Genomic DNA, 24,282 nt, shown 5'->3' with positions numbered 1-24,282 from the left:
CAGATCATTAACACTCACATATTTCTTTGATGGTTCCGTAATTGAGGTGGTTAACATCAGCATGAGTTCTGGGGGCTCCTGTGTCCCCCTTGTCTCTGACCTGTCCTCGCTCCCCATTTACAGGTGTCATATAACACCTGCTGTAAAAAAGTCACAGTCCAAAGGGCGACTTCCTTTATTTGCTCAGTCCTACCCTGCCCCATCTCCTGCCTGTCACCTGCTGCTGTCTGTCTGTCTGCGTCCCCTGTTCTGTCGCCAGCCCCCCAAATTTCTTGCCTCTCTCCCTTCTCCCGTTCACAGTGATGGAGGACTATTGTTGACCCCTAGAGATTTGTGACCCCCCATTGGATCTTCATCTAAAAAGCAGAGGTAAGCACCTGTTCTTCCATACTTTGGCTGTTGTGCGCCCCCTGGACTGATGAGCTGACACTCTAATGGGCGTGTGACGGACCTGTACGTCTAATGGAAGGGGGACTGTGTTTAATATTGGGAAAATTAGTGCAATAATTTATGGTATCGGGGCTAAGTATGATCACTGTATTCACTTCTCTGGGGATGGGCTGATATTTAGGAACGTTTCGTCATTACAGTACATTTTTAATATTATATATTAGAACGAAAATCAAAATAACATATCTGATCACCCAACGGTTCTTCCATAGAGAGATAGTAAATGACATATACTGAATATACTTTTCTGCACTGGCGGACACAGACATATGTACAAGAACAGAATATGGGCCCTCTGTAGCCCAATAGCTCCAGAATCCCACCTGTTCTGGAGGTGAAATTGGCCTCCGGGCGGCTGCACAGGTTGCATCAGTGATATGTCCGCCCCGACTCTACTGTATTGAGATGATGGTCAATTTGATGAGTTAGAAAGAAGACAGTGAAGATTCCTGAGTTATAAAGTAAGGAAATAACATTTTGTTTTACTTTAAATATCTCTCATGATGCCTCAGAAGACAGCACAGATTTCATAATCTTTCATTATCGCCTTCTGCTTGATAATTTATCTTGTTTAAAGTGAATCTGTTCACTTCTCACTTACAAACCTGGTTGTCACTCTATCCAATGTACTAGAGTGTTACTACAGTCTTATTGTCCCTATGTACAGGAAAATAATGTAATACTGCCCCCTATGTACAAGAATATAGCTAGTATAATACTGCCCCCTATGTACAAGAATATAGCTAGTATAATACTGCCCCTATGTACAAGAATATAACTGCTATAATACTGCTCCTATGTACAAGAATATAACTACTATAATACTGCTCCTATGTACAAGAATATAACTAGTATACTACTTTATACCTATGTATAAAGTCTGTAAACTGATATATTTTGGCTTCTAATGCAGCAGGGCAGATATGAAGATGACACAATTGGATCCCAAGTAACATGATGTATTTGCAGTAGAAAAAAAAGTTCTGGTTTCGGTTGTGGCCAAAATACAAAATAGGAGCTGGTTGCTGGAGTTGTGGAGGAGAAGGGCAGGGTCCCGCTTCACCCTGACAGTCTGTATTTGGGCTGTGTAATGAGCCAAATGAGGTGTCATCTAAACTGCTCCCGAAATAAAAGGTGTTTTGTTGAGAGAAGGCTCCGAGCCTCAAGACAAGGCACTGGCGGTCTGTACGGGAGTCACCACCATGTTGGCATTCTTTTTATATGACGAGCAGTATACTAAGAACCTATGATAGTGACACTACATAGGGGCCAGACAGACAAGGATTTATTTTTCCAGTGTAAAATGCTGCTTTGCTCTGTATGATGATAACAATGCTGGTTGTAGACAGTTTTGAACCTTATCCAGTGTGTTGGAGTGAACGGTCTTCTTCTGTCAACCATCTTACCCAGAAGATGGAGATCCCACGAGCTACCTGCCCCCAAGCTGTTACAATAAGTAAAACTGATGCTGAACTGTTTCCAAATCCCACCCCTTTGTATAATGATCGGGAATTTTCCCAGCCTGTGAGATCCCTCAGTACAGAGAACAATTCACAGACATCTTACAAAACCTAAGATAAATGCAAAATGAGCAAATGCTTTGTAGTAAATAAATAAATACATAGCAAAAGTGCCTGAAAATAACATAGGGTACATACTTATCATAATTTTGATTAAAAAAATGTAAAAACCATCCCACCGCGTCATGGTGACCCTTTTCTGGACAGTCCTAGCCTCTGGCATTAAAACCTTACCATATGTCAAATAACGTAAATGTGAATAAGGGCCGAGCATGACGACAGAATGGCCGGTGGTACAGCGCTCCCTGATACCAGTGTGGTCCTGTAATAGGAGCCACCGGTACAAGAAATCAGATCATGACGTTTCTTCCCTCCCAAATCTTCCCCCATCATCTGTGAGTGATATTGTTAAGAGGCGGAAGGAACCGCAGCATCTCAGCCATGAAGTGAAGACCCCGAAACATTACATAAACATTACAGATCGGGATCACCGAGTGCTGAGGAGCAGAGGGCAGAAAAAGCAATGCTCGGCTGACTCCATAACTTCAAAGTCCAGACCTCCTCTGATAATAACATCAGCACAAACACTGCGGCCCTGCTGGGAGCTTCATGGCCAAGCAGCTGCATGCAGCCTTACATCACCAAGCACAATGCCGAGCATCGGAGTGATGTAAAGCTGCCACCACAGGACTCTGGAGGAAAGTGTTCTGTGCAATGAGGGATCACACGTCTCTATCTGACGTCTGATGGACGAGTCTTGGTGACTACCAGGAAAATGTTACCCACCTGACCGCATTGTGCCCACTATACAGTTTGGTGGAGGAGGGATAATACTATGTTATTGTTTTCAATGGATCGACCTTGGTACCGTCACACATAACGATATCGTTAACGATATTGTTGCTTTTTGTGACGTAGCAACGATATCGTTAACGAAATCGTTCTGTGTGACAGCGACCAACGATCAGGCCCCTGCTGGGAGATCGTTGGTCGCTGAGGAAAGTCCGCTGACATCGCTGGATCGGCGTGTGTGACACCGATCCAGCGATGTCTTCACTGGTAACCAGAGTAAACATCGGGTTACTAAGCGCAGGGCCGCGCTTAGTAACTCGATGTTTACCCTGGTTACCAGCATAAACGTTAAAAAAACAAACACTACATACTTACCTTCTGCTGTCTGTCCCGGCGCTGTGCTTCTCTGCACTCCTCCTGCATCCTGTGTCAGCGCCGGCCAGCCAGAAAGCACAGCGGTGACGTCACGGCACTGCTTTCCGGCTGACCGACGCTGACAGTGAAGAGGAAAGCAGAGCGCCGGAGGACAGACAGCGGAAGGTAAGTATGTAGTGTTTGTTTTTGTAACGTTTACGCTGGTAACCATGGTAAACATCGGGTTACTAAGCGCGGCCCTGCGCTTAGTAACCCGATGTTTACCCTGGTTACCGGGGACCTCGGGATCGTTGGTCGCTGGAGAGCTGTCTGTGTGACAGCTCTCCAGCGACCAAACAGCGATGCTGCAGTGATCGACATCGTTGTCGGTATTGCTGCATCGTCGCTGAGTGTGAAGGTACCTTTAATGCTTTATGAAAGGCGATCTTGGACAATTGTAGCCTCCAGCTTTGTATGAACAGTTTGGGGAAGGCCCTTTACTGTTCCCCATGACTGTGCCCACTGCACAAGGGCCATAAACACATGGTTGGGGACTTCGGTGGAAGAACATGACCGCTCACACACAGCCCAAACCTCAGCCCCATCCAACACCTTTAGGATGAACTAGGATGGAGATTGTGATTCTGGCTTCACCCCAACATCAGCGTCTGACCTCAAAAATGCTCTTTTGGATGAAGGGACAAAAATTCCCACAGACCCCTCCAAAATCTTGAAGAAAACCTTCCCAGAAGAGTATGAGCTGTTGTAGCTGCAAAGGAGAAATCAACGCATAATGATGGCAGTTGTCTCACCTTGAAAAACAATCAGCTTTACAATTCACTTCCAATTTAATATCCTCTCTGTTTTTAGCAATGGAGGGACTTTCAATTTTATAGTTTACAACTTGGTGCCTAGGTCACCGGACACCTTTGCAGTCTTCCAGTGGTGGCTGGTCACCTAGCAAGGAGCTTGTGCTTGCAAATTCAATTCTATACAGCTTATAAGCGCAACCCTAAAGCTGACCAGATCACTGGATCCAGCCAACTTCAGTGCCCCTGACCTCATCCTCCGACACGGCAGAGGTAACGTTACCTCTGGCGACAGCATCAGAGATGGCCCAGTTCAGACCAGCAGTGAGACCAGGCCGCTGAACTGCCAAACTTCAGAAGCAGCAGGAGGCTCCATGTTGGCCGCAGGTGAAAACCTCCGTACACGTTCATGTCGGATGGACCTGATGATTTGGGTATCTAACGTGTGTGAGGGCCTCCAGACTCTACCCTGACGTGTTACCTCTGGAGGAAAGCAGGATCAGGCAGCTCCTTCTTCCGCTTTCCATTGGGAACACATGCCCACTCGGCCTAACCACGGATGCGCCCCTAAACGGGGTGGGGTGTCAAGATAAAAAGTGATTGTGTGCTCAGCCAACAGCGATCTAAGGTGCATGTGACCATAGCGGTATGGCAAGTGATATAGGCCTGATGACTATAGTCGCCCACCTCAGCAGATCAGTGCCCTCCGCAAAGACATGGCGCTCTCACATAGCATCTGCTCTGATTATTCTTATATACTAGTTCATGAATTTAGAATTCGGTCTTCCTGACTTTTAGGCTAAGTTCCCACGATATTTGGTGAGTTTTTGAGTCCTCAGATTTTTCTCCTCAATTAATTAAACGAGGTTACTTGCATTTTTTTACATGTGTTTTTACTACAGTTGAGCCAATATATTCTGAATCAGTCGCCGAATCTGAATTTGCCATATCCGTGTCATATTGTTTCCCTATTCGTGCCGAATTTATGTTTGATGATCGACTCCGAACATATTCGGTTATTTCTACTCTCATTGACTCCAATGACGTTCGGCTGTGATTGGCCAATATTGCAAAAACAATATTCGCCGATCGTAATCAGAACTGAATTTTGAAAAATTCGCTCAACTCTAGTTTATATTTCTGTTTTATTCCTCCTTTGGCGTGTTGTGTTTTTAAATAAAGCTGCATTATCTTGGATACTTCTTCTCATTTAGCTTTGATAAAACTTTATTGATAATGTCATGTGCGGATTACATGAGTTTTTTATTGCTTTTCTGCTACTGAAACTCCCTAAAACGCGTGTGCAGATTTTATCGGCAGATTTTCCTAATTTAGTTCAAGTCTATGAGAAAAATCCTCAATGAAAACACCATTTATTTCCATTTTTATTTTATTATTGAGATTTAAAAATTTCCCCGCACATCGGTTTCTGCGGCGTTTAAGACACTGCGGATTATTGCCCATGAAAATATGAAGCATCAAAAACTCACTGGGTTGGGCCAGTCTCACATGTCCAGATAATTCCGGTACCGAAAAAATCGGTACCGGAGTTATCCGTGTCCGTGTGTCCATGAGCTCACGTAGGCCATCCGTGTGGCACACGTGTGCCGCCCGTGTGCCGACTGGGTACCACACGGAGCATGCAGGAGACAGTGCTAGCGATAAGCGCTGTCCCCTGCATCTGGTGCTGAAGCCGCCATTCATATCTTCTCTCCAGCAGCGTTCGCTGGAAAGAAGATATGAAAAATCCTTTTTTTTTTTTTTTTTCGTGTTTTAAATAAAGATCCCTGTCCCACCCCCCTCCCACCCCCTGTGCGCCCACCCGCTGGTAATAAAATACTCACACGGCTCCCTTGCAGCGTCCTGTCCTCCCGCAGCTTCTCCTGTATGAGCAGTCACGTGGTGCCGCTCATTACACTCATGAATATGCGGCTCCACCCCTATGGGAGGTGGAGCCGCATATTCATGACTGTAATGGGTGGCACCACGTGACCGCTCATACAGGAGAAGCTGCGGGAGGACAGGACGCTGCGAGGGAGCCGGGTGAGTAAGGGTACGCGGCTATGCGCATGAGGGTTTTTTGACGGCGGTGTTTTCTTGTGGAAACTGTTTCCTCAAAAACTCCTTCTTTGGGGAGTTTTTGTTGATTTTTTTTTAGTTTGCGGCCTTTTGATTGGACAGTACCTTGTTTCCAGCGTTTTCCATCAGGATTCACGTTACAGAAATTATATGCACTCTCTTTATTTGTTTTCCTCCAGGCGTTTTTGAAAACCTGAAACAGAACAAAAAAATGCTCATAAAACTTATATAAACTGAACAGTAGTTTTGCCAATTTTTCAGACTTTTTTTTTTAACCGACTCACTCGAAAAGACTCTGCGTGCCCTAAATGAATCGTACAGTTTTGCAAATAACAATCTTGTATAAGTGTAAATGTTTTTCGCAAGTTTCTAATATATGTTATATTTCAGTTCCTTACTACTGTCAAAATCTTTTCTTGCTGCTTGTGACAACATTAAGGCCCCGATTCACCAATTCCTTTTTTTTGACAGTTTTCTTTTTTTTTGTCACGTGGTATTTGCTGACTTTTATTGCACAAAATTCAACGAAATGGCGTATGAGGATCATGCATTTTACACAAACTCTAAGATGGGATTTTTTTTTATTATTAGTAAAAAAAAATTTGCAAATTTTTTTTTTTGGGGGGGGGGGACAAAACGTTGTATATTTTTCAAAATTTTTAAAAAAATTAAACTTTTGGCTTGATAGGCAGAAACTCTCTGGCATATTGGAGGGCAGTTGCACAAAAAATAAAGCAAAATTTAAAAAAGTCGCACATAAAGAGTCAGCCGATAACATCTGGAATCATTAAATTTAGCCCACAAAGTAGAAGAAAAAAAGAGTTGAGGACATTTTTTTAATTATGATTTACGTATATGAAATAGGCTTTACAAAGGGCACAAATGGAATGTTGAATTGGGTGCAAACTCTCCAAAACCAGGAGCGGAACATGTAAAACTGGACAAAACACATCTAAATCTTCCCTCATGTCTATGAACCGAGGAACCACCATGGTCCCAGCCATGAACTTGCCCCTTGTAATGTGAAGGGCGTCCCTCCCAGCAACACAAGTGTGTAAGGAAGACGGCACTTGTGTTTTCTTTGTCTGGGCATACATAAAGACTTGGGACTGAAGGAGTTTTTTCCGGTGTTCCTGAGGTCATGGGGACACGAGGTTGCGAAAATTTCGCGTGTCATTCAATTAGTCCCATTTCCTGGCATTGTACACTTGGATGAAGAAGATCATTTGTCTCTGCTCAATCTGTGATGTGACTAGATGTTACTGTGTGCCTAATGAGAAGACCTCTAAGGGCTCATTTCCACTTGTGATAGACAAATCGGTCCGTAATCTGGACCGAAAAAAGGGATGAAAAGTATGCGTTTGTCATGCGTTTGTGATGCGAGTTCAATGCGATTTTTTAATCGCACCATCCATTTTACATCCGTATGCAATCCGTTTTTTTTCTCTGCAACTATTTTTATACAGTAATTTACAGGACTATTTACAGTGTTCTATGACACAGAATGGTAAGGTATCCATAAAAACCGGATGGAATACGGATGTTCCGTATGCCATGCGTTTTTTTTATCGCACCCATTGACTTGCATTGGCGAGTCTCGTCCGAGACTCGCAGCAAATCGCAGCATGCTGCGATTTTTTTCTCAGTCTGATTTCGGCTGAGAAAAAAATCGCAAATGAAAAGACACCTATTGAATAACATTGGTCCGAGTGCAATCCCATTTTTTATCGGATTGCACTCGTCCGTTTTACTCGCAAGTGGAAATGAGCCCTAAGGCTATGTTTACACGTTGCATTTTTGCATCTTTTTTTTTATGCATTTTTTTAAATCTGTGTTTTACACTACCATAAAAAACACATGAGATTTCAGAAATCTAATGCACATAATTGCTCTTTTTTCCTGACGGAATTTGAAAACTGCAGCCCGTCTCTTCTTTCAGCCTTTTTGCACCATTTTTTCAACATAGAAAATAATAAGTGCAAAAATTGCAACCATGCGTCTTTGCTGAGATTTTGCTCCTTTTTTGGTGAATGAAATCAACTTTAGTCATCGTCTACTGTAGACAAATGACATAATCTGCACCAAAAACGCTGCAAAAATCTGATTTTTTTTTACTGCTGAAAGAGCAGGTTTTGGTGGCAGAAAAAAAAATGCCGCAAAAAAGCAACATATGAACATAGCCCGACTCTCCAATGTATTTTTGTGTGTCAATTCATCAACATTTTAAAGATCTCTTTTTGCGGTCAGGGAATGGATACTTATTCGTTTACATCTTAAAACTTCAAACTTATTATCACCTGGCATTACTTGCATAGTAAGAGGGTTTGCTGCAATGTGTACTTGTACTTTGTACCAAAATCATTAGCTGTAAGCTGCACCAGGTCAGGACGAGGTTTCGCCCCTGGATGTAAAGGACCCTGTTTCTAGCAGAGTTCTGATTACATCAGGGGGTGGATGATGCTATCCTTTCTCTGTTACATAGGGTACATTCATTTCTGGAGATTGATGGAACCACGGTGCGAGCGATGTTCTTCGATTTCTCGAGTGCATTTAACTCCCTGCAGCCACTTTTACTACACAAAAAGATGACTGATATGAAGGTGGAGGGGATGAGAAATTGGATAACTGACTACCTATCAGATCGGCCACAGTTTGTACAGATGGGAGCAGTGGTGTCAAGCAGATTATTGAGCAGTGTAGGTGCCCCCCAGGGAACGGTGCTTGCGCCCTTTCTATTCACACTGTATACTTCAGACTTTCAGTATAAATCTGAACTTTGCCATCTTCAAAAATTTTCGGATGACTCTGTGGTTGTGGGATGCATTAGGGGAGATCAGGGGGATGAGGAATATAGAAGGGTGGTGTCGAATTTCGTGGATTGGTGCAATGGTAACTATCTGCAGCTAAATGTTAAGAAAACTAAGGAGTTGGTGGCCAACTATAGCAGGATAAAGTTGGAATGCTTACCGATCACTATTGCTGGTCAGGAGGTCGAGCAGGTGGAGAGTTACAAATATTTGGGGGTCCATTTGGATAGCAAACTGGACTGGAGATGCCACTCAGAGTTTGTCTACAAGAAGGGGATGAGCAGACTGTATTTCCTAAGGAAACTGAGGTCTTTTAATGTGTGTAGCAAAATGTTAGAAATGTTCTACCAATCTGTGGTGGCAAGTGCCATCTTTTTTGCAATCACGTGCTGGGGTAGTAGTGTGCGGGCCTCTGATGCTAATAAGCTGAATAAGATTATTAAGAAGGCAAGTTCTGCTGTGGGCTGCAATCTGGACTCTTTTGGGGAGGTAGTGGAGAAAAGAACTCTGAGAAAGTGTATGACAATTATGAACAATAATGCACATCCATTATATGAGCTATTCATGAGACAGAAGAGCACCTTCAGCAACCGGCTAATACTTCTGAGGTGTAAGAAGGAAAAATATAGGAAATCGTTTGTGCCAACTGCCATGGGAATGTACAACAATAACATTAGGGTTAAACCACCAAGGTGAATGTCTACTTATTTCTCTACATTTCAGTTCACTCGTTGTGTATGTCCTATTCTAATGTATAATGTTCTTCTGTCAACAAACTGTCATGTCAACTATGGAATTCCTTTATGATTTTTATGATTTAAGTTGTGCTGCTGTGATACCATAATTTCCCACGGGATCAATAAAGTGTATCGTATCGTATCGTATCGTATCGTATCATGCAATACGAAGCGGGGTCCTTAGGGGGCGCCAAAAGAAAGGACATTATGAAGACCCTATAAGAATCCATCACCCTTACATCATAGTGAAACTCCTAACCCAAGGGTATACGGGGATCTAATGCAGCAGGGGCGCCACTACTATAGGTGCAGGGGTTGCAGTCGCAGCTGGGCCCTGGAGTCTAGGGGGCCCCAAAACTCCCTTTCGCCTATATACAAAGATCAATGCTATTAAAGACTTGCAATAATTGGGGGCCCCATTGGAGCTTTTGCATTGGTGCCCATTAGCTTCAAGTTACGTCACTTGTACTACAACAATGCATTTCTTTAGTTGATCATTTACAGATGTCAATTGTTTTTAAAGGGTTTTTTCAGGCAAAATAAAACTTTGCCTTGGGGATATGTAAAAAAAAATCACAAACTCAGTCATAGTCCTCTCCCAACACTACCCTGGGTCCAGCGCAGTCCGCACAGTGGTCAACGCAGAGACAGGAAGCACTGACGTCACCGTCCCACCAGCTATCGGACCACTGCGGCTTGTGATTAGCTGCAGGGGTCAGATGACTTTGAGCAGCGCAGAGGTCCCCAACTCCAGGCCTCGAGGGCCGCCAACAGTGCAGGTTTTCAGGATTTCTTTAGTATTGCATCGGTGGTAATGTGATCATCTGCACAGGTGATGATTCCAACCCCTGTGCAATACTAAGGAAATCCTGAAAACCTGCACTGTTGGCGGCCCTCGAGGCCTGGATTTGGGGACCACTGGAGTATCGTGTCAACATAAAACATCAGATGATGAGCAGCTCAAGTCACCTGACTGCTGCAGCTAATGACAAGCTGCAGTGGTCCGGTGGCTGGTGGAGCGGTGACATCAACGATTCCTGTCTCTGCGCTCACCACGGAACGACCTGAGTGCTGGGAGATCAGTATGATGGAGTTTGGGATTTCCTACATATCCCGTCCCTGTACAAAGTTTTATTTTGCCCCAACAAACCCTTTAGGGCCAGTAAAGTTAATAGAGAAACTGGAAAATCCTACAAACATGAATGCGGAGTATTGTAAGGTGTCAGTGCGGCCCACGTTTGTGGGGTCAGTGATGCAGAAGAGGTAGCGTACACAGATACCCAGCTCTACATGCGGCCTCTGTAAATGACACCCCTGTCAGTGATACAGCAGGCCTGTGGTGTTAGGTGTCGGTATGTGTAGTGTGAGGTCTGTGATGCAGGAGATGCACATTGTAAAGCCTCATTCACACATCTTTGTTTTTTGCACAGATAGAACAAGTACAGATAGAACAACTACTCATGATGGTCTATGGGCCCGGTCACGCAATGGTTTCTATACGGAGTTTAAGATAATAGGTTCTTGAAAAAAATAAGTTATCAGCGCAGCATCATAGTGCTGTCCTTTATTATTCTGTAATAAACAGGAGAAGCTTGGAAACATTTTATTTGCATAAAGAAAAAAACAAAAGTGTAGTGTGGGGTCAGTGATGCAGGAAAAGTGTAGTGTGGGGTCAGTGATGAAGGAGGGGTGTAGTGTGGGGTCAGTGATGCAGGAGGTATGTAGTGTGGGGTCAGTGATGTGGGAGGTGTGTAGTGTGGGGTCAGTGATGCAGGAGGTGTGTAGTGTGGGGTCAGTGATGTGGGAAGTATGTAGTGTGGGGTCAGTGATGTGGGAGGTGTGTAGTGTGGGGTCAGTGATGCAGGAGGTGTGTAGTGTGGGGTCAGTGATGCAGGAGGTGTGTAGTGTGGGGTCAGTGATGTGGGAGGTGTGTAGTGTGGGGTCAGTGATGCAGTAGGTGTGTAGTGTTCTGTCCCCACATGAGGCGAATGGAGGTGTGGTTGATTAATAAGTGTTGTGAGAGAGAAACGTACCTCCGTATTTCTTCGATGTGAGGCAGACAGGACCAATGCTGCTCAGCGTTCAGAGAGATGATGCACTCCAGGGATTGTGTAATCCAGACTTGTTTATTTTGTAGATCTGGACATACAGCGTATAACTGGTAATACAGAACTTCTCCAGAAATGCAGGGTAGACAGGGTACAGTAAGATGTAGCACCAAGTGTGTCTGCAAGTGTGAGCAGCATGAGAGAGTGTGGTCGAAAGACTGATGCCTTCCTAAGCCCAGTTCAAAAGCACGTCCTCTCACAACAGAAAGTAAACTGGAAATGGCTGCCAGAGGAAGAGAAGATTTGACCCCTGAACCGGATGTAAGACATGCCCACAAGAAATACATGAAAAACAAGCTGCCATACAGAAAAAGGCCATTGGGTGGCAGCAGAGTAAAATATAACAACATACATGGAAACTGAGGAATATACATGGAACAGCACACTCCCCGTCTGAAATTCCGAAAGGGATTTCACTATATCAATGTCCTTAAAAAGTCCAACAACCTAGAAAATGAAACCAAACATGCATGTAATGCAATAATAACTTTAAACAAGACATTAAGTCAGTTCCTGAGATAATCCAATGGAAAACCCATCTTCGGATCAGAGAAGCCGCACTAGGCCAAACTATCTCTGACCCACTGTAATCCAATGGACAAATAGTAGTGCAGTGTTCTGTTCATAGTTTATCCTACCGGAATGTCCTCGATAGTGAGTATTTTTTGGCAGACGTGCCAACCATGACAGTCTTTGTCTCCATGTGGCTTGTGATAAGATCTTGCAATGTGGACTAACCTTGCAATATTCTTAATGAGTTTCATCCAATTGGAGAAGCGTTCGAAGCGCCGACAACCGAGGGTGGAGGTTGGTTTTGCATTCGTGGCCAGAGCACTGACCTCGGAGCGGACTTCTGGATCATCGTCCGGATCCTGGATGCTGAAGAATTCCTGAACACATTCACTTCCCTTCTGTTCCAGCAGAAACTTTGGACCTGAAAGCCAAGAAGAGTTAGCAAAGGAATTTATAGACATAGGTCTAGTGGCATGGTCGGCTGGATTAAGTTCAGATGGGATATAGTGCCACTGTTCAGGTTTGGAAGACCTTCTTATTCTCTCAATGCGGTTACTGACGTACACGTAGAAGCGCCTTGTTTGGTTGTAGATGTAACCTAAGACAACTTTACTGTCACTGTAGTATTGTACGTCATCTATGTGAGTGTCCAGCTCATGCTGAATAAAGTCTGCGAGTTCTACTGCAAGCACAGCCCCACAGAGTTCCAGCCTGGGAATAGTGTGGTCAGGCTTGGGAGCCAACTTAGCTTTGCCGAAAACGAACCCAACATGATCTTGATTGTCAGATCCCGTTACCTTCAGGTAGACAACAGCTGCAATGGCCTCCGTGGATGCATCCGAGAACACATGGAGTTCCGTCCTAGTGCTAGCAGCAAGTGAGATTCCAGCGTAGCATCTCGGTATATGGATTTTATCCAAGGCACACAAAGACTGCTTCCAGGTTTCCCATTTTGGTTCCTTATCAGGAGGTAGAGGGGTATCCCAGTCCTTGACAGTTTCGGACAGCTGTCTCAGAAGGGATTTACCTTGTATGGTAATTGGTGCTACGAATCCCAGTGGGTCATACAGGCTATTTACCACTGACAGGACACCACGTTTAGTGAATGGTTTGTCTGCACAGTTGATTTGGAATCCGAAGGTGTCGGCTGACAGGTTCCACCTCAGGCCTAAGCTTCTCTGCACAGGCGGACGGTCTGGTCCCAGGTCTATGTCCTTGAATCCAGGTGCGTGGTCGCTTGACTCAAAGGCTCTCATGACAGCCGGGCTGTTTGAAGCAATTTTGTGCAGTCTAAGCTTAGCTCGGTACAGCATATGTTGGGTCCTTTTGAGTAGGTCGATTGCAGCTTCTTCTGTAGGTAGAGATTTTAGTCCATCATCTACGTAGAAGTCTTGCTCTACAAAGTCTCTGGCGTCTGTTCCATACTTGGACTCTCCTTCTTGTGCGGTTCTCCGCAGGCCATATGTTGCCACAGCGGGTGAAGGGCTGTTCCCGAATACGTGCACCCGCATGCGATACTCCACCATCTCTTTGCTGGGGTCATTGTCCTTGTACCACAGGAACCTGAGGAAATTCCTGTGGTCCTCTCGGACTATGAAACAGTGGAACATCTGTTCAATGTCGGCGGTGATGGCAATGGGCTCTTTCCTGAACCTCATCAACACTCCTACTAGGTTGTTTGTCAGATTAGGACCTGTGAGGAGGACATCATTGAGAGATACGCCTTGATGTTTGGCGCTTGAATCAAAGACAACTCTAATTTGTTTAGGTTTCTTCGGGTGATATACTCCAAATGAGGGTAGGTACCAGCACTCCTCGTTTTCCTTTAAGGGAGACGCTGGCTCCGCATGGTTGTTATGGAATATTTTGCCCATAAAGGTGACAATGTGTTCTTTCATCTCCGGTTTATTGCTTAGCGTGCGCTGGAGAGAGTTAAATCTGGACAAGGCTTGTTCACGATTGTTCGGGAGCCTTACCCTGGTAGCTCGGAAGGGTAAGGGGAAAACCCAGTGATTGGTTTCGTCCTTAAGGAACTCATTGTCCATTATCCTGACAAATTCCTTGTCTTCCATAGATGGGGCTACTTTGTTGTCATCCTTAGTGGTATGAAACACCAATTTTCCCAAGTTGTCTGCATAGGGAGAAGTGATAACATCAGGCAGCTGTACAGAATCTGGAAGCTTTTCCTTCACCTCATAGTGATGAGGACATGGTTTGCAGAAGGTAGTGCGCCCGTCTCGGCGTACGTACGTCTTAAAGGAGTGGACTCCTGTTTGGTCCAAGCATACATTTCCTATGACTACCCACCCCAAGTCAAGTCTCTGGGCGTAGGGGGCGTAGTCAGGACCATTACACTGTTGGCGGACCTTATGTATCCTCAAATTGTCTCTGCCGAGCAGAAGTAGGATTTCAGCATCTGTGTCCAAAGGTGGGATAACGCTGGCTAGGTGCCTTAAGTGTGGTTGGTGGAAAGCAGCTTCTGGGGTAGGGATCTCATCCCTTTGGTCTGGTATTTGATCGCATTCAATTAGCGTAGGTAGGGGTATTTCTACGTCTTCATTGACAGGAGAAGCGATGAAATCTTGTGCTCTTCTGCCGCTAGTCTCTATGCGCCCCGAGCAAGTATTCAGAGTGTAGGGCATTGCTGGTCCCTTGATTCTAAAGGCTTCAAAGAACTTAGGTCCAGCTAGGGATCGATTGCTCTGATCGTCAATGATGGCATACATTTTTACAGCCTTCTCTGGTTGCCCTTCTGGATAGACTCTGATTAGGCATATCCTGGCACAGCATTTAGCACTTTGATTCTCCCCACATACCTCTGAGCATGAGCAGGACACAGCTGTGGTGGACTTGGCGTGATTCTGTGGCTCCCCGCCATGGTTTGTAGCGGGACCAGAGGTAACTGCGACTGCTGGATCGCTGGTGACTGAGCCTGGATGCAAGGCTGATGGGTGTCTGTCGCTATGACACTCTTCACACTTAATGGCAGATTTACAGTCCTTGGCCATGTGTTCTGATGAAGCGCAGCATTTGAAACATATCCCAAGTTCGTTGAGGATTTTCTTGCGCTCCTGCATGGTTTTGGACCTGAAGCCTCTACATTTGTTCAGTGAGTGTGGTTTTTTGTGAATGGGACACTCACAATTGAAAGACTTATCCCTCGACGGAATAGTGTACTGCTTGTCGGCAGGTACTGCAGGTGATGGCAGGTTAGTCTTTCTGACGCTTACACTGTTCCTTGAGTCCTTGCGTCTATGTGCGACGCTTTCATACCTTGATGAAGGTGTTGCTGGAGCTGCAGTGTTAGATTCCAGGAAGTCGAGGCTAGGGTCGTTCCTCATTTGGGCTTGTTCGTCAATGAACTTGCAGAACTGAATGAACGGAGGAAAGGTGACGTCATGTGACCTTTTATACCTGGAGACGCACACTGCCCACTTCTCTTGCAGACTGTGTGGCAGCTTTGAGATGATCGGGTTCACCCCGTGGGCAGTGTCCAGGTAGCACAGTCCAGACAGACGAGGGTCTCTTTTAGCAAGTTCCAGCTCCATAAGCAGGTCACTTAAATCCAGAAGCTTGTGGGCTTCCTTAAGGTTGATCCTTGGAACGTTCTGCAGTCTCTTGAATAGGGACTTTTCTATGGCTTCAGCGCTGCCGTAGGTTCTTTCGAGTCTCTGCCAGGCAGCAGCGAGACCTGCTTCAGCTTGCCCCACATAGACGGTCCTAAGACTCTTGATACGGTTTGTGGATTCAGGACCCAACCATTTTACCATGAGGTCGAGCTCCTGCTCCGCGGATAGGTTGAGATCAGCAATGGCGGCCTTGAAGGTTGCTTTCCAGGCTCTGTAGTTCTCTGCACAGTCGTCGAATTTTGAGAGGCTAGTGCTGATTAGCTCCCTGCTCACCATGAACCTGGCAAACTCGGACATGTCTGATCCTTCACTCCTTGTTACCATATTAGCTTGTGGTGCCCCTCGGGCGTATAAGCCGTGTGGCGTGGAAGGGTGAATTGTTCCCGAGTAGAATGATGTCGCTGCAGGGTTGAGCTGTGGTTTAACCTCTAGAGATTCCGATGACTGCTGCTTGAACTGTGGAGGCGGGCTGGAGTGTGCCTTGCGGTCGTCTTGCGATGATGATTGTTCCTGAGGGGGTACATCACGGCGTTGGTCTTGGTTCTCTGTAGGGGCTGTGGGCGATACTGGCACCATAGGTTGGGCTGACTTGGACGTTTCCGCAATGTTGGGTTGAACGTCACTGGAGAAGGTGTGCGCTGCAGGTATCTGTTTCTGCACGTAGTCTCTGGTACGAACAGCTGGGTCGTCTTCTTCCTGTGGTGGCAGGCAAATTGGGTCGAGGTTTTGCTTCAATGCTTGCTCGAGTATTTTTACTTCGGCTAATGCAATTTCTTCCTCCATTTCTGTTTGAAGAATCTTTGCTCTAGCCTCTGCTTCTGCTCTCTTCGCTTCTGCTTCCGTTTTCTTTTCGGTGTATGAACATCTTAGCTTGGACCGCTCTGCATTTAAACGGGCCTCTAGGATTCTGTCGCTGAGGGCTGAAGTTCTTGAGCAGGATGATTTGTACGACCGAGCAGAGTGTTTAGACGAGGCTGACCTGTGCGATCTAGTTTCTTGCAGATGGGTGATACGAAGCTCCGCTTTATCTTTGGCGTCTTGCACGGCGGCGTCCCTTTCTCTGTCTGTGGAATCTGCCTTGCTTAACTCTGATAGGGCTTCGATTTTAGATTCTTTAAGGAAGGCAGCATACTTTGTGGACAGTCTCTTGTATCTGCCGTGGGCCACGTCTAGCTGTCTTATAGTGTCCTGTAAACCCGCTGCATCATTTTTATGGCGTTGGACGCTTGACATAAGGGAGGCGACTCGTTCCCATAGGTCGTCCAAGTTGTCATTGAACTCATCCCTTGTGGAACAGTTATTCTCGAGGACCTTTAATGTTGGCTTGATGGAACGTACTGGTCGTGCATCTGGGTCTGCTGTGGAAGCGGGCTCTGCTTCCTGGTCTTCATAATGGACAGTATCAGGTTGTATTTGCTCTGTTTCAGCATTGGGGAACTGTGGAAGGTCCTTTTCGGCCATTTTGATTTAAGGTGCGCTGTCCCTTTAAGAAACTGAACCTTTAAATTAGGGGCTGGAAATTGCGGTGCAGCTTAGTTGCGACCCCCTGATAAGATTCCCAAGGTGTTGTTGGAGAATTGTGGGGTTCTGCGGTCCGACGATCTGCAGCAGTGCGGTATAATACACAGAGAGTCTTTATGTACAATGCAGTCTGAGGTGATGCTGCAGGAGATTTCTTAGCAGAGCAGGGCTGCAGTATGTGAGCGGGCAGAGAGCGGGCACGTGAATAGTGATATAAGGGTGATTCTGGCCGGGCTTCAAGGCAGTCTTTCGACTGTTCTGTCCCCACATGAGGCGAATGGAGGTGTGGTTGATTAATAAGTGTTGTGAGAGAGAAACGTACCTCCGTATTTCTTCGATGTGAGGCAGACAGGACCAATGCTGCTCAGTGTTCAGAGAGATGATGCACTCCAGGGATTGTGTAATCCAGACTTGTTTATTTTGTAGATCTGGACATACAGCGTATAACTGGTAATACAGAACTTCTCCAGAAATGCAGGGTAGACAGGGTACAGTAAGATGTAGCACCAAATGTGTCTGCAAGTGTGAGCAGCATGAGAGAGTGTGGTCGAAAGACTGATGCCTTCCTAAGCCCAGTTCAAAAGCACGTCCTCTCACAACAGAAAGTAAACTGGAAATGGCTGCCAGAGGAAGAGAAGATTTGACCCCTGAACCGGATGTAAGACATGCCCACAAGAAATACATGAAAAACAAGCTGCCATACAGAAAAAGGCCATTGGTTGGCAGCAGAGTAAAATATAACAACATACATGGAAACTGAGGAATATACATGGAACAGCACATGTAGTGTGGGGTCAGTGATGCAGTAGGTGTGTAGTGTGGGGTCAGTGATGCGGGAGGTGTGTAGTGTGGGATCAGTGATGCAGGAGAAGTGTAGTGTGGGGTCAGTGATGCAGGAGGTGTGTAGTGTGGGGTCAGTGATGCAGGAGGTCTGTAGTGTGGGATCAGTGATGCAGGAGAAGTGTAGTGTGGGGTCAGTGATGCAAGAGGTGTGTAGTGTGGGGTCAGTGATGCGGGAGGTGTGTAGGGTCAGTGATGCAGGAGGTCTGTAGTGTGGGATCAGTGATGCAGGAGAAGTGTAGTGTTGGGTCAGTGATGCAAAAGGTGTGTAGTGTGGGGTCAGTGATGCGGGAGGTGTGTAGTGTGGGGTCAGTGATGCGGGAGGTGTGTAGTGTGGGGTCAGTGATGCAGGAGGTCTGTAGTGTGGGATCAGTGATGCAGGAGAAGTGTAGTGTGGGGTCAGTGATGCAAGAGGTGTGTAGTGTGGGGTCAGTGATGCGGGAGGTGTGTAGTGTGGGGTCAGTGATGCGGGAGGTGTGTAGTGTGGGGTCAGTGATGCAGGAGGGGTGTAGTGTGGGGTCAGTGATGCAGGAGGTCTGTAGTGTGGGATCAGTGATGCAGGAGAAGTGTAGTGTGGGGTCAGTGATGCAGGAGGTGTGTAGTGTGGGGTCAGGGATGCAGGAGGTGTGTAGTGTGGGGTCAGTGATGCGGGAGGTGTGTAGTGTGGGGTCAGTGATGCAGGAGGTGTGTAGTGTGGGGTCAGTGATGCAGGAGGTCTGTAGTGTGGGGTCAGTGATGCAGGAGGTGTGTAGTGTGGGGTCAGTGATGCGGGAGGTATTTAGTGTGGGGTCAGTGATGCGGGAGGTGTGTAGTGTGGGGTCAGTGATGCAGGAGGTGTGTAGTGTGGGGTCAGTGATGAGGGAGGTGTGTAGTGGGGGGTCAGTGATGCGGGAGGTGTGTAGTGTGGGGTCAGTGATGCGGGAGGTCTGTAGTGTGGGGTCAGTGATGAGGGAGGTGTGTAGTGTGGGGTCAGTGATGCGGGAGGTGTGTAGTGTGGGGTCAATGATGAGGGAGGTGTGTAGTGTGGGGTCAGTGATGCGGGAGGTGTGTAGTGGGGGGTCAGTGATGCGGGAGGTGTGTAGTGTGGGGTCAGTGATGCGGGAGGTGTGTAGTGGGGGGTCAGTGATGCGGGAGGTGTGCAGTGTGGGGTCAGTGATGCGGGAGGTGTGTAGTGTGGGGTCAGTGATGCGGGAGGTATTTAGTGTGGGGTCAGTGATGCGGGAGGTGTGTAGTGTGGGGTCAGTGATGCGGGAGGTGTGTAGTGTGGGGTCAGTGATGCGGGAGGTGTGTAGTGTGGGGTCAGTGATGCGGGAGGTATTTACTGTGGGGTCAGTGATGCGGGAGGTGTGTAGTGTGGGGTCAGTGATGCGGGAGGTGTGTAGTGTGGGGTCAGTAATGCGGGAGGTGTGTAGTGTGGGGTCAGTGATGCGGGAGGTGTGTAGTGTGGGGTCAGTGATGCGGGAGGTATTTAGTGTGGGGTCAGTGATGCGGGAGGTGTGTAGTGTGGGGTCAGTGATGCGGGAGGTGTGTAGTGTGGGGTCAGTGATGTGGGAGGTGTGTAGTGTGGGGTCAGTGATGCGGGAGGTGTGTAGTGTGGGGTCAGTGATGCGGGAGGTATTTAGTGTGGGGTCAGTGATGCGGGAGGTATTTAGTGTGGGGTCAGTGATGCAGGAGGTGTGTAGTGTGGGGTCAGTGATGCGGGAGGTGTGTAGTGTGGGGTCAGTGATGCGGGAGGTATTTAGTGTGGGGTCAGTGATGCGGGAGGTGTGTAGTGTGGGGTCAGTGATGCGGGAGGTGTGCAGTGTGGGGTCAGTGATGCGGGAGGTGTGTAGTGGGGGTCAATGATGCGGGAGGTGTGCAGTGTGCGGTCAGTGATGCGGGAGGTGTGCAGTGTGGGGTCAGTGAGGCAGGAGGTCTGTAATATGGGGTCATTGATGAGGTTTAGGGTTGTCAGGGATGCAGGAGTCCTTATTGTGGAGGTGTCAGTCATGCTGGATGTCGTGTACTGATGCCGAAGTGGTAAAATGTGCAAATTCTGTCATTTCAGCACGTTTCAATGCGTTGTGGGTGCTGATGGTGTTGGCTGTGTTACAGTTATTGGGTTCTCTGTTTAGAATCCCTAATGCTGCATCCTGAGTGGGCATGAAACACTTGGACTTGCTGTTAACAGTATTCCTGTGCTGGCAGCACTGTGGAGAGTCAAAGGGTGGCATTGGGTGCAGGTAGTGTCATTTAGTGTTGATAATGTGGAGTGGCAGTGAGGTGTGGGTGCAGTGGGGTGCAGGCAGTGGCACTGAGGTGTGGATAATGTGGAGTGGCAGTGAGGTGTGGGTGCAGTGGGGTGCAGGCAGTGGCACTGAGGTGTGGATAATGTGGAGTGGCAGTGATGTGTGGGTGCAGGCAGTGACACTGAGGTGTGGATAATGTGGAGTGTCAGTGAGGTGTGGGTGCAGTGGGGTGCAGGCAGTGGCACTGAGGTGTGGATAATGTGGAGTGGCAGTGAGGTGTGGGTGCAGTGGGGTGCAGGCAGTGGCACTGAGGTGTGGATAATGTGGAGTGGCAGTGATGTGTGGGTGCAGGCAGTGACACTGAGGTGTGGATAATGTGGAGTGTCAGTGAGGTGTGGGTGCAGTGGGGTGCAGGCAGTGGCACTGAGGTGTGGATAATGTGGAGTGGCAGTGAGGTGTGGGTGGAGTGGGGTGCAGGCAGTGGCACTGAGGTGTGAATAATGTGGAGTGGCATTGAGGTGTGGGTGGAGTGGGGTGCAGACAGTGGCACTGAGGTGTGGATAATGTGGAGTGGCAGTGAGGTGTGGGTGGAGTGGGGTGCAGGCAGTGGAACTGAGGTGTGGATAATGTGGAGTGGCAGTGAGGTGTGGGTGGAGTGGGGTGCAGGCTGTGGCACTGAGGTGTGGATAATGTGGAGTGGCAGTGAGGTGTGGGTGGAGTGGGTGCAGGCAGTGGCACTGAGGTGTGGATAATGTGGAGTGGCAGTGAGGTGTGGGTGGAGTGGGGTGCAGGCAGTGGCACTGAGGTGTGGATAATGTGGAGTGGCATTGAGGTGTGGGTGGAGTGTGGTGCAGGCAGTGGCACTGAGGTGTGGATAATGTGGAGTGGCAGTGAGGTGTGGGTGGAGTGGGTGCAGGCAGTGGCAGTGAGGTGTGGATAATGTGGAGTGGCATTGAGGTGTGGGTGGAGTGGGGTGCAGACAGTGGCACTGAGGTGTGGATAATGTGGAGTGGCAGTGAGGTGTGGGTGGAGTGGGGTGCAGGCAGTGGCACTGAGGTGTGGATAATGTGGAGTGGCATTGAGGTGTGGGTGGAGTGGGGTGCAGGCAGTGGCACTGAGGTGTGGATAATGTGGAGTGGCAGTGAGGTGTGGGTGGAGTGGGTGCAGGCAGTGGCACTGAGGTGTGGATAATGTGGAGTGGCAGTGAGGTGTGGGTGGAGTGGGTGCAGGCAGTGGCACTGAGGTGTGGATAATGTGGAGTGGCAGTGATGTGTGGGTGCAGGCAGTGGCACTGAGGTGTGGATAATGTGGAGTGGCAGTGATGTGTGTGTGCAGGCAGTGGCACTGAGGTGTGGGTGCAGGCAGTGGCACTGAGGTGTGGATAATGTGGAGTGGCAGTGATGTGTGGGTGCAGGCAGTGGCACTGAGGGGTGGATAATGTGGAGTGGCACTGATGTGTGGGTGCAGGCAGTGGCAGTGAGGTGTGGATAATGTGGAGTGGCAGTGATGTGTGGGTGCAGGCAGTGGCACTGAGGTGTGGATAATGTGGAGTGGCAGTGATGTGTGGGTGCAGGCAGTAGCACTGAGGTGTGGATAATGTGGAGTGGCAGTGATGTGTGGGTGCAGGCAGTGGCACTGAGGTGTGGATAATGTGGAGTGGCAGTGATGTGTGGGTGCAGACAGTGGCACTGAGGTGTGGATAATGTGGAGGGTCAGTGAGGTGTGGGTGCAGTGGGGTGCAGGCAGTGGCACTGAGGTGTGGATAATGTGGAGTGTCAGTGAGGTGTGGGTGGAGTGGGGTGCAGACAGTGGCACTGAGGTGTGGATAATGTGGAGTGTCAGTGAGGTGTGGGTGGAGTGGGGTGCAGACAGTGGCACTGAGGTGTGGATAATGTGGAGTGGCAGTGATGTGTGGGTGGAGTGGGGTGCAGACAGTGGCACTGAGGTGTGGATAATGTGGAGTGGCAGTGAGGTGTGGGTGCAGTGGGGTGCAGGCAGTGGCACTGAGGTGTGGATAATGTGGAGTGGCAGTGAGGTGTGGGTGCAGTGGGGTGCAGGCAGTGGCACTGAGATGTGGATAATGTGGAGTGTCAGTGAGGTGTGGGTGGAGTGGGGTGCAGGCAGTTGCACTGATGTGTGGATAATGTGGAGTGTCAGTGAGGTGTGGGTGGAGTGGGGTGCAGACAGTGGCACTGAGGTGTGGATAATGTGGAGTGTCAGTGAGGTGTGGGTGGAGTGGGGTGCAGGCAGTGGCACTGAGGTGTGGATAATGTGGAGTGGCAGTGAGGTGTGGGTGCCGTGGGGTGCAGGCAGTGGCACTGAGGTGTGGATAATGTGGAGTGGCAGTGAGGTGTGGGTGGAGTGGGGTGCAGACAGTGGCACTGAGGTGTGGATAATGTGGAGTGGCAGTGATGTGTGGGTGCAGGCAGTGGCACTGAGGTGTGGATAATGTGGAGTGTCAGTAAGGTGTGGGTGCAGTGGGGTGCAGGCAGTGGCACTGAGGTGTGGATAATGTGGAGTGGCAGTGAGGTGTGGGTGGAGTGGGGTGCAGGCAGTGGCACTGAGGTGTGGATAATGTGGAGTGGCATTGAGGTGTGGGTGGAGTGGGGTGCAGACAGTGGCACTGAGGTGTGGATAATGTGGAGTGGCAGTGAGGTGTGGGTGGAGTGGGGTGCAGGCAGTGGCACTGAGGTGTGGATAATGTGGAGTGGCAGTGAGGTGTGGGTGGAGTGGGGTGCAGGCAGTGGCACTGTGGTGTGGATAATGTGGAGTGGCAGTGAGGTGTGGGTGGAGTGCGTGCAGGCAATGGCACTGAGGTGTGGATAATGTGGAGTGGCAGTGAGGTGTGGGTGGAGTGGGGTGCAGGCAGTGGCACTGAGGTGTGGATAATGTGGAGTGGCATTGAGGTGTGGGTGGAGTGGGGTGCAGGCAGTGGCACTGAGGTGTGGATAATGTGGAGTGGCAGTGAGGTGTGGGTGGAGTGGGTGCAGGCAGTGGCACTGAGGTGTGGATAATGTGGAGTGGCATTGAGGTGTGGGTGGAGTGGGGTGCAGACAGTGGCACTGAGGTGTGGATAATGTGGAGTGGCAGTGAGGTGTGGGTGGAGTGGGGTGCAGGCAGTGGCACTGAGGTGTGGATAATGTGGAGTGGCATTGAGGTGTGGGTGGAGTGGGGTGCAGGCAGTGGCACTGAGGTGTGGATAATGTGGAGTGGCAGTGAGGTGTGGGTGGAGTGGGTGCAGGCAGTGGCACTGAGGTGTGGATAATGTGGAGTGGCAGTGATGTGTGGGTGGAGTGGGGTGCAGGCAGTGGCACTGAGGTGTGGATAATGTGGCGTGGCAGTGATGTGTGGGTGCAGGCAGTGGCACTGAGGTGTGGATAATGTGGAGTGGCAGTGAGGTGTCTGAGGAGCGGGGGGCACAGTGTTGTAGGAGGGTGGTGTATACTTTAGGGGTGTCAGGCCGTCACACAGGGACACTCCTTCTCACTATTCCCGGGGCTGCACCCTCAGTGGGAAGGACTGTGTGTGTGTGGAGTGTTGTAACTTCCTCAGCCTGTTTTCTGAGCGTGCAGAGCAGCCATCCACACATCAGCCTGTATCTGCAGGACGCTGCCTCAGCCTGGACACTCTCCAGCACTCAGTGCCTCACTCACTGAGGATGGGGGACCGAGGGACAGCCTGAAGCCCCCACACTGGGTAAGGTGCCCCCTCGGTGGGGCGTTATGTCTGGGGTAGGGGGAGTGCTGCACCCCAGGGGTGTCCTGCAGGGAGCACGTCCCCTGGGGACTCTGAGTGTTGGTCACATTCCGGGGGGAGGGGGCACAGATAAAACACTGGTGGAGGGTAACACCACACGTGCTGCTGTGTACATCCCACTGCCACTGTGTGAGCAGCA

The 24,282-nt window shown here is 48.6% G+C and overlaps 1 protein-coding gene across 2 annotated transcripts in view; it reads left to right on the top strand.

Moving 5' to 3' along the window:
• The first annotated feature begins 201 nt into the window (after positions 1-201).
• LOC138662352 (phospholipid-transporting ATPase ID-like) overlaps positions 202-24,282 on the top strand; it is a 283,179-nt gene continuing 259,098 nt past the window's right edge. Inside the window, exon 1 of one of the 2 annotated variants that reach the window (XM_069747872.1) lies at positions 202-369. The gene's annotated coding sequence lies outside the window, so the exon portion shown is untranslated. Of the gene's footprint in view, positions 370-23,942; positions 24,084-24,282 lie in introns of those variants that run through there. The other variant, XM_069747882.1, reaches the window with a different exon arrangement.

This window comes from Ranitomeya imitator, chromosome 1, assembly GCF_032444005.1.
Source record: "Ranitomeya imitator isolate aRanImi1 chromosome 1, aRanImi1.pri, whole genome shotgun sequence".
Taxonomy (NCBI): domain Eukaryota; kingdom Metazoa; phylum Chordata; class Amphibia; order Anura; family Dendrobatidae; genus Ranitomeya; species Ranitomeya imitator.
This window is presented reverse-complemented; position numbering and strand designations above follow the sequence as displayed.